A 13474-nucleotide genomic window follows, 5' to 3' on the forward strand; every position below is an offset into this window, starting at 1 on the left:
CATGGATTTCTAATGAGCTTCTGTTTTGGCTTGGAGTACTCGGTAAGTTTTACGCTTTAGCATCCTTGCATGTGTGTGAGTGACTGCCATAGATAGCATGCTTACCATAAGACTATATGCTTATGTGATATAACTGCCTGAATGCCTGTAGGTGAAGGTTGGGTTATTTGGATTGGAACAATTCATCAAATGTGTGTTTTAAAGACCACTAGATAGTGGCAAAATCATGTTTTTCTAAGCCCACTCGAGGGTGGCAAATCCACGTCTTAGCCTACTTGCGAGTAGCACCATCAAACCATTTTCAAACAAACAAACATGAAATGTTTTGTTCCAATTCAGGCGACCCAGTAGATAGATATCATGTTTAGTAGAGGCCGATCTTTGATCGGGCGAGCGGGGGTCCTCACGAAGTGACCGTCCCCAATCGTACCCAAGTTCCCGAGCCGAGGCAACTTTGGTGATGACGGACACGTGGCCTTAGGCAAACGAGTCAGGGTTTCCTAAATTTTCCCAAAATAAAATATTTAGGTGGCGACTCTGTATCTGGCAAAGCAGTCCATGTTTGGCACTTCTTTCAAAAAAATTTATTTTCTCAAAATGATTTGCCAGATTTGGACTCTTTGGTTCAGACGTAGAACCGTGACAATTTGTGAGTCCGAACTGTAGTGAGCCCAATATCGAACGGAACGCCGGGGGGGGGGGACTCGTTCCTCGCCGGGGTGTTCGGGAGACGTCTACAGTATGGAATTATGTCTACGACAGATATGTCTAGACTTCCATTATACATATGACTCTGTGCCCGTCCAATCGCCATTGGCTATCACAATGAATACAGATAGCAGGCACAGGTTTCGACCAACATGGAATATTCTCAACGAACTGGCAAAGCCATTCAGCTTCTTCAATTGCTTTATTGAAAGCAATAAACTCAGATTCCATCGTTGATCTCGATATACACGTTTGCTTAGAAGATTTTCAAGACACGACTGCCCCTTCGAGGGTAAACACATAACCACTAGTGGATTTGGAGTCCTTTATATCAGATATCCAATTAGCGTCACTATACCCTTCTAGTACCGCTGGGTATCTGGTATAATGCAGCCCATAATCCAGGATGTAACGTAGATAACCTAACACCCACGTAACGCCTCTCCAATGAGTGGCATTCGGATTACTCATGTATCAACTAAGCCTGCTAATAGAGTATGCTATATCCAGCCTTGTATAACTCATTAGATATATCAAACTTCCAATGACCCCGAGAATATTCTAGCTGAGAGACACTTTTACCATTATTCTTGGTCAAATATAGACTCATGTCTACCGGTGTCCTAGACAGACTTGTATTTGATTTATCAAATTTCTCAAGTATCTTCTCAATATAGTGAGACTGAGAAAGTACAATACCACTAGATGTTCTGGTAATCTTAATACCCAGAATGACATCTGCAAGGCCCATATCTTTCATCTCAAACTTAAAGTTTAACAATCTCTTGGTAGGTCGAATCATTTCATCATTACTACCAACAATGAGTATGTCATCTATGTATAGACACAAAATGACATAACCTCTATCAGTATCTTTAACATATACACACTTGTCACACTTATTGATTCTAAACCATTTGACAGCATAGCGTCATCAAACTTTTCAAGTCATTGCTTAGGCGTTTGTTTCAAACCATATAATGACTTGACAAACTCACAAACTTTCTTATTTTTCCCTAGAGCTGAAAACCTATCAGGTTGTTCCATGTAGATTTCTTCATCTAAATCTCCATTTAAGAAAGTTGTCTTTACATCCATCTGATGTATCTCTAGACCACGTAAAGCGGCTATCGCAATCACCATGCGAATGGATGTAATCCTTGTCACAGGTAAATGCGTATCAAAGTAATCCAGGCTTTCTCGCTGCCCGTATCCTTTGATAACTAGCCTAGCTTTATATTTATCAATTGACCCATCCGCTTTCATCTTTCTTCTAAAGATCCACTTACTCCCTAAGCCCTTACTGCCTGGGGTAGATCAACCAACTCCCAAGTATTGTTCTGTAAGATGGAATCAATCTCACTCTTAATTGCTTCTTTCCACAAAGGACTTTCAGGTGAAGTCATAGTTTCATGAAAAGTTCGCGGTTCTCCCTCTAACATATAAGTCAAGAAGTCCGGGCCAAAGGACTTGGCAGTCCTAGCCCTCTTACTTCTTCTTGGCTCATCTACTTCCTCATCTTGATTATCTATTTGATCATCCTCTTGATCATCTTCAAGTTCCTTCTCAGAACTTTGATCCACTTCTCAGGTTCGGTAATGAAATATGTCTTCAAAGAAAAGCGCATTCCTTGACTCCATTATGGTATGCTTGTGGATATCTGAAATATCAAACTTGTGCACAAGAAACCAACACGCACTATTATTTTGTGCATAATCAATGAATATACAATTCACAATTTTCGGACCTATCCTAACCCGCTTGGGTGTAGATACTGCCACTTTTGCATGACACCCCCACATTCGTAGGAAATTATAAAAAGGCTTGCGGCCTTTCCATGATTCATATGGAGTCTTGTCTATTTTCTTCCGAGGTATTCTATTTAGAATGTAATTCACGGAGAGAATTGCTTCCCCTCACAAGTTCTGTGGCAATCCAGAACTTATTAACATTGCATTCATCATCTCCTCTAGCGTCCTATTCTTCTGTTCAGTAATCCCATTTGACTGAGGAGAATAAGGGGTCGTGGTTTGGTGGACAATCTCGGATTGAGCACAAATCTCAATAAACAGTGATTCATACTCACCACCACGATCACTTCTTAAAGCCCTAATCGTGCGGCCTAATTGATTCTCAACTTCATTTTTATAAAGAACAAACTTGTCAATAGTCTTATTTTTGCTTTTGAGCAAATACGCATAACAATACTTAGTGCAATCATCAACAAAAGTGATGAAGTACTTGTTGCCACCACGTGATTGTATAAACTGTTAGACTTATTTATTTTGATGATTTATTTAATTATGTTTTAATTTATTTGAAAGATAAAAATAGAATCCAAAATTTATTTTGATGATTTATTTAATTATATTTTAATTTATTTGAAAAAGAAAAATAGAATCCAAAATTTATTTTGATGATTTATTTGATTATGTTTTAAATCCAAAATTTTTTTTAATGATTTATTTAATTATGTTTTAATTTATTTGAAAGAGAAAAATATAATCAAACAGCCCAGCATAGCAGCAGGCCAAAAAGGTTCAAACAGCTCAGCACAACAGCAGGCCAAAAGGTTCAAGTGAAAGATATTCAAATTAGTAATGATGGAGTGGAAGATATTTAAATGAATACAACGGCTATAAACGGCTATGCATTCAAATGAATACAACGACTATAAATGGCTATAAGTTTCATTATATATACCAAAGCCTCTAATGTAAACAAGTTACAAAAAAAATCAAAAAATATTCTTTGATCTAAAATCACTCTCATCTATTCTTTGAAAATTTTTCTGAGAAGTGTTATTCAATTTTTGTTTACATCCTCCCTAAAAAATTATATATTAAGTCGTATAGCTTTAATCCCATCTTTCTTGTGTGAGGTTTACAGAAAAATCAGACCTTCATTTTTATATTTATCTTTGAGAGATAATTCTTGTAGCTTTCTGTGAAAGCAAAAACACATTCTTTTCAACTTTATAAGAGTGTAGTACACTCAGTGTTCTTGACTTAGAAAGTCTGTGTAAAATCTGTGGAGGATTGCTTCATCTGTGAAAAGGTTGCTAGCACCCTGTGAAGCTAGAGTATAGTGGAAAATCTCAAGTGAAGTTTGAGGAGTTGACGTAGGTCGAGTTGAAGCCGAACCACTATAAATTTGTTTGCCTCTCTCACCCTTATCTCTTTGATTTATTTAAATTGCCATAACTATATTTTATATTTTTATTGTGTTAAAATCATTAATTGACATAGTTGTTAGAACACTTGTTTTAATTATTTTTATTTCACTAACTATATTTATCTATTGTGCTAGTCATAATTTTTATTAGGATATTATTATTTTATTTGTAAAAACCTAATTCACCCCCTCTCTTAGGTTGTCTTTTGGGTAATAATTTATCAGAGCCTAAACTCTTGTTTTAGATTTAACCATCTGGGAGTTTCGATCCATGGCAACCTTAGCTGAAGGACAAGTCACAAATAGGCCACCATTGTTTGACGGAAACAACTATAGTCATTGGAAGGATAAGATGACCCTATACCTACAAGCCACTGATTATGCCATGTGGATTATTGTCACCAAAGGTCCAAAAATTCCCACCAAATTAGTAGACAATATTAGTGTACCTAAAACTGAAGATGAATGTGATGAGAGAGATCATAAATTATTGCAAGCCAATGCTAAAGCCAAACTCACCCTTATTTGTAGATTAGACTCTAAGGAGTATAATAGAATTTCAAGTTGTGATTTGGCAAAATAAATTTTGGACAAACTTGAGGTAACGTATGAAGGTACAAACCAAGTGAAGGAATCTCGTATTGATATGCTTGTTCATAGTTATGAGTTGTTTAAAATGAACTCTGATGAATCTATTTCAAGTTTGTTTACTAGATTTACTGAAATTGTAAACTTTTTGAAATCTCTTGGCAAAACTTACACTAACAGTGAGTTGGTGAGAAAAATTCTTAGGTGTTTACCAAAGAATTGGGAAGCAAAGGTCACGGCCATTATAGAAGCCAAAAATCTCTCCACACTTGGATTGGATAGGCTTATGGGTTCCCTTATGACTCATAAGATCACCATGAAAGGACATGAGGATGTTGAAAAAAAAAAAGAAAAAAAAAAGTGGAATGACATTCAAAGCCTCATCAAATGAAGAAAAACATGAAAACTCCAGTGAGGATGAAAGCTATGCTATGTTTAGTAGAAATCTCAAAAAGCACTTCAAGAAAAACAATTATGGAGGAAGAAGACCTTTTAAGAAAGAGTACAACATCGATAACAAAAAAGAGCCTATTATTTGCTATGAGTGCAAAAATCCTGGACATATGAAGATGGATTGTCCAAAATTGGAAAATCATGGAAAAGATTACAAAAGAAACAAAAATGTCATGGTAACAGCTTGGGGAGAAAGTGAAGATGAAAGCTCAAGTGATGAAATTGAAAATGAAGTAGCCAACTTGTTTCTCATGACTCTTGAAGATGAAGACTCTACTCAAGATGAGAAAACTACTCTTTATAAAGAACTTGAAAGTGCATTCCATGAACTATAAGATGAATTTAGAAAAGTTTGTACCAAAAATAATGTGTTAAAAAAATCTATTGCATCTTTATCTAGTAATGTAGAAGAATTAAGGAAAGAAAAAATTATTTTGAAAAATGATTTTGACACCATCTCTAATGAGAAAACTGCTTTAAAAAACAATGTTGATGATTTAACAAAAACACTTGAAAATTTTATAAAAGGTAGAAATAATCTCAACATACTTCTTGAAAATCAAAGATGTGTTTTCGATAAAGCGAGCATTGGATATGACCCTATTAAGAAACAAAAGAATCTCAATACAATTTTTGAAAAGGCACCTTTCATGACACACCCTCATATTACTTGTCATTATTATAGAAAGAAAGGCTATTATATATCTTATTGTCCATTCAAAAGAATATGAACATGAGAATTAAAAAGATTTGGATTATTAAGGGATCTAACAAAACTAACCAAGAAGGACCCAAGAAATTATGGGTACTAAAAACCAACATTTGATTGTCATCTTATAGGTTTGCTTTAAGTCTAAAGCTAAAGAAGGGAAGTGGTATCTTGATAGTGGATGTTCTAGACACATGACCGGAGATAAATCCTTCTTTTCTAAACTATCATCGAAAGATGGAGGATTTGTTACTTTTGGAGACAACAAGAAAGGAAAAATCATCGCTATTGGTAGCATCGGTATTTCTCCTAACCCTTCTATTGAAAATGTTTTACTTGTTGATGGACTTAAGCATAACCTACTTAGTATTAGTTAATTATGTGATAAAGGTAATCGAGTTATTTTTGATAAATCACATTGCACAATTGAAAGCACAAATGATCATAAAGCTTTATTCGTTGGTAATCGCCATGATAATGTTTATGTTTTTCATCTTAATGATCTCTATGCTAGTGATGTTAAATGTTTATATGTTAATAATGAAAATAGTTAGTTATGGCATAGAAGACTTGGTCATGCTCATATGGATTTAATTGCTAAACTTTTGAGAAATGATTTGGTCATTGGACTTCCAAAAATTAAATTTGAAAAAGATCACCTTTGTAGTGCTTGTCAACAAGGAAAACAAACTAAAACATCATTTAAATCAAAATCTAATATTTCCACAACTAGACCTTTACAATTATTGCATATGGATTTATTTGGTCCCTCAAGGATATCTAGTCAAGGTGGTAAACATTATTGTCTTGTTATTGTTGATGATTATTCAAGATTTACATGAGTTATGTTTCTAGCACACAAAGATGAAACCTTTTCTTCTTTCACAAAACTCTATCGTAGAATTTAAAATGAAAAAAGCTTTCTTATTATTAATTTCGAACCGACCATGGTAAAGAACTTGAAAATGAGAAATTTGAATTGTTTTGCGATGAACATGGTATTGGATATAATTTTTCAGCACCTAGAACCCCTCAACAAAATGTTGTAGTAGAAAGAAAGAATAGAACTTTAGAAGAGATGAGTAGAACAATGCTTTGCGAAAATAATCTTCTTAAATATTTTTGGGCCGAAGCCGTTCACACCGCATGCTATATTTTAAATCGTGCATTAATTAGACCTATTTTCAAAAAGACTCCTTATGAACTTTGGCATGATAGAAAGCCCAACATTAGTCACTTGAATGTTTTTAGTTGCAAATGTTTTGTGCATAATAACGGTAAGGATAACTTAGGTAAATTTGACTCAAAATCTGATGAAGTAATTTTTCTTGGCTATTCCTTAACTAGCAAAGCTTATTGTGTTTTAATAAAAAAACTCTTGTTGTAGAAGAATCTATACATGTGGCATCTGATGAAACTAACATCTTTGCTCAAAAGCAAATTGTTAGTGATAATATAGATTTGGAACCAAATGTGGAAGATTCAAGTATCTACAAAGAAGAGAACCAACCATGTAAGTTAAACAAAGAGATTGAACAACCTTTTCTTCCACCTCAAGAACAACCATGGAAGTTTGTTCATAATCACCCTAAGGATTTAATCTTGGGTGACCCTACAAAAGGTATTGAAACTCGCTCTTCACTTAGAAACATTTGTAGTAACTTGGCTTTTCTCTCATAGATTGAGCCTAAAAACTTTCAAGAAGCCGAATTCGATGAACATTGAATGATAGCTATGCATGAAGAGCTTAACCAATTTGAGAGAAACAAAGTGTGGGAACTTGTACCAAAACCTAAAGATCATACCATTATCGGTACCAAATGGATCTTTCGAAACAAGCTTGATGAATCCGGCACAATTATAAGAAATAAGGTTAGGCTTGTTGCACAAGGATACAATCAAGAAGAAGGTATTGATTTCGATGAAACTTTTGCTTCGGTTGCTAGATTAGAAGCCATTCGCATGTTACTTGCATTTGTATGTTTTAGAGATTTCAAACTTTATCAAATGGATGTAAAAAGTGCCTTTCTTAATGGTTTTATAAATGAGGAAGTTTATGTTAAACAACCCCTAGGTTTTGAAGATCATGCTTTTCCAAATCGTGTTTTTAAACTATCAAAAACTTTATATGGTTTGAAACAAGCACCTCGTGCATGGTATGAACGATTAAGTAAATTTTTGATTAAAAATAATTTTTCTAGAGGAACGATTGACACAATACTTTTTGTTAAAATTAAAAATGATGATTTACTTATTGTACAAATATATGTGGATGACATTATATTTGGTGCTACTAATGAAACCTTGCATAAGGAATTTGCTAAGTATATGCAAGGTGAGTTTGAGATGAGCATGATGGGGGAGCTAAATTATTTCCTTAGGCTTCAAATCAAACAATGTAATGAAGGAATTTTTATCAACCAAGCTAAGTACATAAAAGAACTACTCAAAAAGTTTGGTATGTATGACTCAAAAATAGCTGGAACACCTATGAGTACATCCATTAAGCTAGACAATGATGAAAAAGGTAAGTCCATTGATCAAACAAAATATCGAGGTATGATTGGCTCACTTCTTTATTTAACTGCAAGTAGACCCGATATTATGTTTAGTGTTTGTATGTGTGCTAGATATCAATTAAATCCTAAGGAATCACATCTCAGTGTTGTTAAAAGAATTTTTAGATATCTTGTTGGCACTCAAAATTTGGGACTGTTTTATCCTAGAGGTGTTGCATTTGATTTAATTAGTTACTCGGATGCCGACTTTGCTGGATGTAAACTTGATAGAAAAAGCACCAGTGGCACTTGTCATTTTCTTGGTAACTCATTAGTATCTTAGTTTAGCAAAAAGCAAAATTTTGTTGCTTTATCAACAGCCGAAGCTGAATATATAGCTTCCGAAAGTTGTTGTGCCCAAATATTTTAGATGAAACAACAATTGGAGGATTTTGATTTGCATTATGATCATATCCCTATTAAATGTGATAATACTAGTGCCATCAATTTAAGTAAAAATACGGTTCAACATTCATGAACAAAACATATTGAAATTCGACATCATTTTTTAAGAGATCATGTTCAAAAATGGGATATTGTACTTGAATTTGTAAACACCGACAATCAATTGGCGGATATTTTCACAAAACCCCTAAGCGAGGATCGCTTCAATTTTATTCGTAACGAGCTTGGAATTAGAGATGGCAACGGGCGGGGCGGGACGGGGTGGGGCGGGGTCGGAGACCACACTCCCCATCCCTAATCCTCGAAAGTGAGATATTCCCCGCCCCCACCCTCGATCCCCGACGGAGACCCATAGCCCACAACCGTTCCCGCCCTCGGTCGGGGATCGAGGATCCCCGATCTTAAAAAATCCCTGGTGGTTTTTTTTTTTTTTTTTGTGATCTGTTAAAATCTGTAAACAATCCTAGGTAAATCTGTAAACAATTTCAGATCTGTAAATCTGTTAGCCCATCATTTTTACAGATTTTCAGATCTGTAAAAATCTGTAAACAATATTTGTCAACATATTTGTTAATTAAAAAAAATCTATAAACATTCAATTCAAACATATTTGTAACATATTTTCAAATTAAAAAAATCTATAAACATATAATTCAAACATATTTCAAATATGATATTTCAAATTCAAACATCAATATATATATAAATCAATAAATTTGTCCAGCAGTTCTAAAAAAAAAAAAAAAAAAACTGTCCAGCAGCATTCTAAACAACATATATCACGCACCTGTAGGAATAATGCCAACATTTAGTGTCATCAACAAAACATTGTAAACAAAACATCTGTCAAATATTCTAGCATCCTATTCTAACATCTGTCAATATATCCTAAACAAAACATCTGTCAATTATTCAATAAATTTGTCCAGCAGAGAGAATAGCATCCTGTTCAACAAAATAGCACAAACAACAAAACAGATGTCCAACAGCCCACACACAAGAAAATTCAACAAGTTGCAAAAAGAATAATTAGTCCCAAGTACAACCCGCAAGGGATAGGTTACCCAAAAATAGAAATTTAAAAAAAAAAATTCCATTACAACATAAAAAATCAAATCCATTGTTTCTCCAATTCTCATACAAACCACACAGCAACTTTCATCATCCAATTCTCAACTTGAATTCCTGTTAAATAACAAAAGGAAAAAAAAAGTAATTAATACTAATAATAAAATGTGAGTTAAAGAATCAAAGTGTGAAACTTTGTGAGTTAAAGGTATAAAATGAATTGTGAGTTAAAGAATCAAAGTGTGAAACTTCCTGTAAAATCAAGAGCAGTCTATTAGAAATTGTTACAATAAATAGCTATTTGACCCAAGTAGATGCTGCTGCCATAAAGAAGTCAAGTAGTGCTCTAAAAATGAAGATCAGTGAATTCATACACAACATATTAAACACCAAAAGCATTCAACAGGGTTATCAAACAAACATGGAGAATGACACGAGACCCATACTTCATGCCTACAAAAGCATTGCATAAATTAAAACATAAGCTATAGGGTATTTAAGGCACACCATGTGTTTCAGCTTCTGGTAATAAATAGGCCCCATGAAAATATAAGTTTGTAGAGGTAAATCAGTAATACCTAAAACAGAATAACAAGCTCAGGATGATTTCATAAAACATACACAAGTTAAATTTAACCACATAAAAAATCAAATCCATTGTTTCTCCAATTCTCATACAAACCACACAACAACTTTCATAATCTCCTTTAACTTGAATTCCTGTTAAATAACAAAAGGAAAAAAACAAATAATTAATACTAATAATAAAATGTAAAAAATGTTAACAATTAAAACAAAAAAAGATGACAACTAACAAAAAGTGGCACATGACTGATCCGACTTGATCTCATCATCATCATATATAGTTGCATAGCCCACCGATTCCAATGTTGAATTTCCTAAAAAGTAAAGAATATATATTCAGTATTGAAATTATTCCATGGTAATATAAATAATAAAAAGTGAAATAATAATATGTAGATTGGATGAAATAATACCTTTCATCTCTACACCCCACAACCAACTTTGTGCACACATTAATGCTTCTAATGTGTTTGGATAAAGTCTACTACGATGTGGACTCACCAACCTTCCACTAGTACTAAATGCTGACTCAGAAGCAACAGTGGATACAGGAATAGCTAAAATGTCCCTGGCTATTGCCTGTAAGGTCGGATACTTTGGTCCACTAGCTTTCCACCAATTCAAAACATCAAAACATGAAGTTCTTGGCAAAACATCATCTTCTAGATAATGGTCCAACTCTGATATTACATTCTTCATTTTTTTACTTCTCTTTCTACTAATAAACAAATCAAATTCTAAAAGGGTCTTCGTAACAATTTCTGGATGAGTAGAAGAGTCACCAACAACATCGGTCTCCATACTAACTCGGTGCTGATACTCTTGCAACAAATCATAACAAATATGATGAACCATATCAACTTCATCTTCAGCTTTGTCTCCATAAGGTTTTTCAAAATAAAACTCCAATACACTCATCTTATACCGAGGATCAAGTACAACTGCAACTCCAATAACACCATGTATCACTAACCAATATTTATCAAAATTTTTCACCATTTTTGATGCCATTGTTCTGATCACTTCAATTTCACAAGAGAGTCATTGAGGCAGTGTCATCTTAATCTCACATAAAGCTAAGAAACAAACATTGGTTGTGGGATACTTTGTACCATAAAACAACTCAGTGATAGAAAAAAAAATCTTAAACCTCCCACTTAATCTCTCTAGCAAGCTCCCATTCTTGCTCAATTGGCACAGTCTTATATTGGAGCTCTCCAATTTTCAACCTAGAAAAGACATCCTTATACAATAAGGCTGTCTGAAGCATCAAGTAGGTTGAATTCCACCTAGTTGCACAATCAAGTCCTAATTTCTTAGTATGTGGAATACGCAATTGATTGACTGTTTCTTCAATTTTTTCTAGTCTTTTTGGTGTTGCTGTCCAATAAGCTACACTCTCTCGAATTTTCTCCACACCAACTCGTATGACATCCAATCCATCTTTCACTATCAAATTCAAAATATGCGCACAGCAATGCATATGAAACAAAGTACCACCCAACAAAAGCGATGAATTACTTAACTTATCCATCAACATGGTAATCATGGCATCATTTGTGGAGCAATTATCAATAGTAACAGTCGAGATTTTTCTATCAATATTCTAGTCCATCATACACTCAAGCAAAGTATCACAAAGAGCTTCTTTTGTGTGTGGACATGGAACATAAATAAACCTAAAATATGATATTCATAAACAAGTATTAATAACGTGCAAATTGAACTTAATAAGATAGAATTTTTAAATGATTTGCAAATTTACAAAAATATACCTCAAAATGCGACTTTGCAATGTCCATGAATCATCAATAAAGTATGCGGTGACAACCATGAATCCTTTCTTTTAATTGCTAGCAGTCCACATATCAGTTGTGATTGCCACCCTACTTTTATTATGCTCCACCAAACTCAATGTCTTCACCCTCTTTTAATCATAAATCTTTAAAATATCACTCTGTATCGTATTTCGAGAAGGCACTTTAAACAATGGTTGAAGTGCTGCTGAATATCGTTTAAAACCAACATGGTCTACGATAGAGAAGGGATATTCATGCAAGATTATGGCATGTGACAACTCTTTCCTAGTAAAATCTTGATAAAAAATATAAGAATTCATTTTTGGACTCTCTCTACTAAAGTTGTTAGTTAACACTTTTTGCCTCATGCCCATCACTTTTTTCCTAGTACAACTCTTATGGTGATCATGCAAATGCCTAGTTCTATTTTTTGAATCACCTCCAACATGCTTATTACAATAATTACATATTGCGTTCCACACCCCATTGATTTGTTGTTTTTTAAAATGTTCCCACACAACACTAGGTTTTCTTTTAGTTCCTCCACAAGTAGTATTAGACTCTTCTAAATCAATAACATTTTGATTAGAGAGGGGAGACGGTGAGTTCGTAGGTGCGTTTGTAGCTGGCGATGAATGTTGTGACGCGTCACTCTCAAATGGTACTTGAGAGTTAACGAGTACTTCAGAGTTAACTGGTGCTTCAGAGTTAACATCTGGCATTTTTAACCTTTATAAAAATAATATGGATTGAATTAATATTAACAAAGGCAACATAAAAGTAGATTACTGGAACTGAGAAACAAATTAATAATAACTAAGCTAATGGATTGAATTAATGGAACTGAGAAACAAATTAACTAAACATCAATTTTCTTTTTTCTTTCTCTGTTTTCTTTCTTTTAGATGAATGGAATTGATTTGGGACATATACCAATAAGATCTTCAATAATATAAAAAATTAACTGCTCATCATCTTCAATAATATAAAATAAACAAAAAGAATAAAATACAGTGAAGATAAATTTTTTTTGTTTAGCTACTTAGTGAAAGCATCAATTTTCAATAATACAGTGAAGATAAAAAATTGGTGTTTAAGAAAGAATAAAATACAGTGTAAAAAATTAATCACATATAAAAAATTAATCGTGTAATTCAAAAGTTACTTAACATGAGGAGAGAGGGATTCTCAAGAAAGAATCGAGACTCTAAGCATATCAACAAAGTTAGTGACTTAAAATTGTTCCAACCTACATGTTTTATAGGTTATCTTAATGTTTGGTTGCTTTTATTGTAAGAAATTGTTCTTTTGTAAGTATTATTGTATTCATTTCTTTTAAAAGGCTATTCACATTATACAGATTCTTTAATAGAAAACTATTCTATTGTGTAAAAAAATAAAAAATAATCAACACATTTGATGTAATC

The sequence above is a fragment of the Camellia sinensis genome, chromosome 13, assembly GCF_055761805.1.
Source record: "Camellia sinensis isolate YWXY chromosome 13, ASM5576180v1, whole genome shotgun sequence".
NCBI classification, from domain to species: Eukaryota; Viridiplantae; Streptophyta; class Magnoliopsida; order Ericales; family Theaceae; genus Camellia; species Camellia sinensis.